This window comes from Lepidochelys kempii, chromosome 1 (assembly GCF_965140265.1).
Source record: "Lepidochelys kempii isolate rLepKem1 chromosome 1, rLepKem1.hap2, whole genome shotgun sequence".
Taxonomy (NCBI): Eukaryota; Metazoa; Chordata; order Testudines; family Cheloniidae; genus Lepidochelys; species Lepidochelys kempii.
This window is the reverse complement of record NC_133256.1, coordinates 332,300,777-332,306,776: the sequence shown is the minus strand read 5'-3', so window position 1 is coordinate 332,306,776 and position 6,000 is coordinate 332,300,777.

Below are 6,000 nucleotides of genomic sequence, written 5' to 3'. Positions count from 1 at the left end.
TGTCAAGCCTGACCTTAAAAACCTCTAAGGAAGGAGATTCTACCACCTCCCTAGGTAACGCATTCCAGTGTTTCACCACCCTCTTAGTGAAAAAGTTTTTCCTAATATCCAATCTAAACCTCCCCCACTGCAACTTGAGACCATTACTCCTCGTTCTGTCATCTGCTACCATTGAGAACAGTCTAGAGCCATCCTCTTTGGAACCCCCTTTCAGGTAGTTGAAAGCAGCTATCAAATCCCCCCTCATTCTTCTCTTCTGCAGGCTAAACAATCCCAGCTCCCTCAGCCTCTCCTCATAAGTCATGTGTTCCAGACCCCTAATCATTTTTGTTGCCCTTCGCTGGACTCTCTCCAATTTATCCACATCCTTCTTGTAGTGTGGGGCCCAAAACTGGACACAGTACTCCAGATGAGGCCTCACCAATGTCGAATAGAGGGGAACGATCACGTCCCTCGATCTGCTCGCTATGCCCCTACTTATACATCCCAAAATGCCATTGGCCTTCTTGGCAACAAGGGCACACTGCTGACTCATATCCAGCTTCTCGTCCACTGTCACCCCTAGGTCCTTTTCCACAGAACTGCTGCCTACCATTCGGTCCCTAGTCTGTAGCGGTGCATTGGGTTCTTCCGTCCTAAGTGCAGGACCCTGCACTTATCCTTATTGAACCTCATCAGATTTCTTTTGGCCCAATCGTCCAATTTGTCTAGGTCCTTCTGTATTCTATCCCTCCCCTCCAGCATATCTACCACTCCTCCCAGTTTAGTATCATCCGCAAATTTGCTGAGAGTGCAATCCACACCATCCTCCAGATCATTTATGAAGATATTGAACAAAACCGGCCCCAGGACCGACCCTTGGGGCACTCCACTTGATACCGGCTGCCAACTAGACATGGAGCCATTGATCACTACCCGTTGAGCCCGACAATCTAGCCAGCTTTCTACCCACCTTATAGTGCATTCATCCAGCCCATACTTCCTTAACTTGCTGACAAGAATACTGTGGGAGACCGTGTCAAAAGCTTTGCTAAAGTCAAGAAACAATACATCCACTGCTTTCCCTTCATCCACAGAACCAGTAATCTCATCATAAAAGGCGATTAGATTAGTCAGGCATGACCTTCCCTTGGTGAATCCATGCTGGCTGTTCCTGATCACTTTCCTCTCATGCAAGTGCTTCAGGATTGATTCTTTGAGGACCTGCTCCATGATTTTTCCAGGGACTGAGGTGAGGCTGACTGGCCTGTAGTTCCCAGGATCCTCCTTCTTCCCTTTTTTAAAGATTGGCACTACATTAGCCTTTTTCCAGTCATCTGGGACTTCCCCGGTTCGCCACGAGTTTTCAAAGATAATGGCCAATGGCTCTGCAATCACAGCTGCCAATTCCTTCAGCACTCTCGGATGCAACTCGTCCGGCCCCATGGACTTGTGCACATCCAGCTTTTCTAAATAGTCCCTAACCACCTCTATCTCCACAGAGGGCTGGCCATCTCTTCCCCATTTTGTGATGCCCAGCGCAGCAGTCTGGGAGCTGACCTTGTTAGTGAAAACAGAGGCAAAAAAAGCATTGAGTACATTAGCTTTTTCCACATCCTCCGTCACTAGGTTGCCTTCCTCATTCAGTAAGGGGCCCACACTTTCCTTGGCTTTCTTCTTGTTGCCAACATACCTGAAGAAACCCTTCTTGTTACTCTTGACATCTCTGGCTAGCTGCAGCTCAAGGTGCGATTTGGCCCTCCTGATATCATTCCTACATGCCCAAGCAATATTTTTATACTCTTCCCTGGTCATATGTCCAACCTTCCACTTCTTGTAAGCTTCTTTTTTATGTTTAAGATCTGCTAGGATTTCACCATTAAGCCAAGCTGGTCGCCTGCCATATTTACTATTCTTTCGACTCATCGGGATGGTTTGTCCCTGTAACCTCAACAGGGATTCCTTGAAATACAGCCAGCTCTCCTGGACTCCTTTCCCCTTCAAGTTAGTGCCCCAGGGGATCCTGGCCATCCGTTCCCTGAGGGAGTCGAAGTCTGCTTTCCTGAAGTCCAGGGTCTGTATCCTGCTGCTTACCTTTCTTCCCTGCGTCAGGATCCTGAACTCAACCAACTCATGGTCACTGCCTCCCCGATTCCCATCCACTTTTGCTTCCCCCACTAATTCTACCCGGTTTGTGAGCAGCAGGTCTGGAAAAACAATTCCAAGTTACCATTTCCAACATAAACTTGTATGTAACAAACTGATTGGTGGGACTGAAAAGTGTGGTACAAAGATTCTGCTTTCTAACTCAAACGGTGCTGATTACACCAACTGATGCTGACCTATACTCGCAGCTAATTAGTCACCTACCCAGTATAATGATCTTTCCACAACATTTCCCAAACAATTGCTCTGTTTCTGAAGTGCGTTGAGACATGGTATTGCTAAGAAACCTAGAGGGAAGGACTTTGCCGCACTGCAGCTTCTAGAGAACAATGCCATTACTCCTAGTGTTTCAGATGTGTGTACAGCTGTATTAATATTCCCAGCCCTCTCTGTGACCATAGCAAGTGCTGAAAGATCATTGTCAAAATTTAAAATGATAAAATGCTATTTTCATGGTACAATGGACCAAATAGCCTCCAAGGACCTAGCATATTGACTAGACATGCATGTGAGCATAGAAAAGAAGATAACCTACTAAATTTATTTATAGGCTTCATCATCATGGTATTTAAGTGACTCATTTACATTCGTGAATATTATCTTTGCAACACGTGTGTAAATTCTTATTATTTCAATTTTTACAAATAAAGAACTGAGGCATAGGAAGACTAAGGGCTAGATTTTTAATAGCATTTGGTTACCTGGAGGTTCAGTCAGGTGCCTTGGTACTTCTGAAAATCCAAATAGATGCCTAAATATGTTTAAAAATCTGGTGCTAAATGACTGGCCTAAGGTCATATAGGAAGTCTGGGGCAGAGCCAAGATTAGAAACTGCCTCATCTGACTCCTAGTCCAGGGCCTTATCTATACCATCCTTCTCTGGATATGGAGATTGTCACTCTGTCTGGAGTGGCTCAAAACCATGAGTGCCTACCTCAGGGCAGACTATCAGAAAACAAGGGCAGACACCCTAAACTGGTGGGTATGCTCTACAATTAGATTTCACCAACCCAGTAACAAATGTGAAGTCCTGGATCACTATAACAATCTTATCATGGAGTCACAAGTCCCCTTAGGCTTTCCAGTCTATCTTGTCACCCAGAGAAACTGGATTTAGTGATTAAAAAAATTACACCAAAAATCTCGCAAAATATTCAGGTTGCTCCCAGTCTGAGGAGAGCAGTCACTTACCCCAGATCAATTTGTACCTTACATCTCACACCAGAGACAACACCTCTAGCCAATCCTGTAATAAACTAAGTAAATGTTTATTAACTAGGAAAAATAAGAATTATTTACAGGTTAAAGAGAGTAAACACATACAGATTATAACTCATTTGTGTGTATCCTAAAAGGCTCAGAACTGTAGCATTCTGTCAATTCAAAATGTCTTTCAGAGTGGACCCAGGATAACCCTGGGGATCTCTTCTTTAGCTCAGAATCTCTAGTCCTGTGAGAGTACAAAGAGCTGAAAAATCTGCATGCTAGCTATTTTTATTTTCCTTTTCCAGCATTCAGACCGATGGGATGAGGCCTTCTGCACATATTTCTCCATGGGTGGATGGGGCAATCAACAAAGCAGTTGTCCCACAATGGACCTCTTTTTGATTGTACTCCTGGATGGGCTGTGGGAGGGGGTTAAGGGCGAGAGGAGCTGCTCTTCTCATCTCACCAATCTACTAGAATTCTTTGAGGGGGTCAACAAACATGCGGACATAGAATCATAGAATATCAGGGTTGGAAGGGACCTCAGAAGGTCATCTAGTCCAACCCCCTGCTCAAAAGCAGGACCCATATCCAATTAAATCATCCCAGCCAGGGCTTTGTCAAGCCTGACCTTAAAAACTTCTAAGGAAGGAGATTCCACCACCTCCCTAGGCAATGCATTCCAGTGTTTCACCACCCTCCTAGTGAAAAAGTTTTTCCTAATATCCAACCTAAACTTCCCCATTGCAACTTGAGACAAAGGAGATCCAGTGGATATGGTGTATTTAGATTTTCAGAAAGCATTTGACAAGGTCCCTCACCAAACGCTCTTAAGCAAAATAAGCAGTCATGGGATAAAAGGGAAGGTTCTCTCATGGATTGGTAACTGGTAAAAGATAGGAAACAAAGGGTAGGAATAAATGGTCAGTTTTCAGAATGGAGAGAGGTAAATAGTGTTGTCCCCCAGGGGTCTGTACTAGGCCCAGTCCTATTTAACATATTCATAAATGATCCGGAAAAGGGGGCAAACAGTGAGGTGGCAAAATTTGCAGATGATACAAAACTACTTGAGATAGTTAAGTCCCAAGCAGCCTGCGAAGAGGTACAAAAGGATCTCACAAAACTGGGTGACTGGGCAACAAAATAGCAGATGAAATTCAATGTTGATAGATGCAAAGTAATGCACATTGGAAAAAGTAATCCTGGCTATACATATACAATGATGGGGTCTAAATTAGCTGTTACCACTCAGGAAAGAGATCTTGGAGTCACTGTGGATAGTTCTCCGAAAACATCCACTCAATGTGCAGCAGCAGTCAAAAAAGCGAACAGAGTGTTGAGAATCATTAAGAAAGAAAATATCATATTGCCTCTATATAAATCCAGGGTACACTCACACTTTGAATACTGCATGCAGATGTGGTCGCCCCATCTCAAAAAAGATATATTGGAATTGGAAAAGGTTCAGAAAAGGACAACAAAAATGATTAGGGGTATAGAACGGCTTCTGTATGAGGAGAGATTAATAAGACTTGGATTTTTCAGCTTGGGAAAGAGGCGAATAGGGAGGATATGGTAGAGATCTATAAAATCATGAGTGGTATAGAGAAAGTAAATAAGGAAGTGTTATTTACCCCTTCTCATAATACAAGAACAAGGGGCCACCAAATGAAATTAATAGGTAACAGGTTTAAAACAAACATAAAGTATTTTTTCACACAACGCACTGTCAACCTCTGGAACTCCTTGCCAGAGGGTGTTGTGAAGGCCAGTACTATAACTGGGTTCAAAAGGGAGCTAGATAGATTCAAGGAAAATAAATCCATCAATGGCCATTAGCCAGGATGGGCAGGAATCGTGTCCCTAACCTCTGTTTGCCAGAAGCTGGGATTCGGTGACAGGGCATTGATCACTTGATGATAACCTGTCTGTTCATTCCCTTTGGGGCACCTGCCATTGGCCACTGTCAGAGGACAGGATTCTGGGCTTGATGGGCCTTTGGTCTGACCCAGTATGGCTGTTCTTATGTTCTGAGTTCACAAGTTAAGAGCAGGCATTTTTACAATGACAAAACAAACTTATATTTTACCTTGTAACATTGAATACACACATTACATGCAAGATTAATGTGGGTAGCAACTTACAAGCATTTCATAGAGTCTGAACACTCAGTACAGTCTTATAAGAATAATACCTACTTTGAACAAAACTAACATACAGGTGAACTGATTTGGTTTTCAGCTATGAGTTTGTCAGTTCTTAGCTAACACCTATGGCCTTGGCTGGAGATGGTACTTGATTACAGTGTCACAATGATGGCAATTTTTTTTTGTTTATCTGCCTCTTGGTTTATCTTATTTTGGATATGGTTTTGGCACACAGAAGGGGGACTTCAAAGATTTGTAGCAGGAGGTGATAACCAACTCCAAGGTTTTGCTTTGGACTCCGTTCAGAAATCATGATGCCCATTATGGCTTTGCAGGAGGAGGTTCAATATGAGTCATTAAAATACAAACAGACACATTTAATTCTGCTCTGCTGAAAACACAGGATAACTTCAGTACTTGAAAAATGGACAGAGCAAAATAAACATTGAAACAAATTATTAGTAAGCCTCAAATAAATTTGTTAGTCTCTAAGGTGCCACAA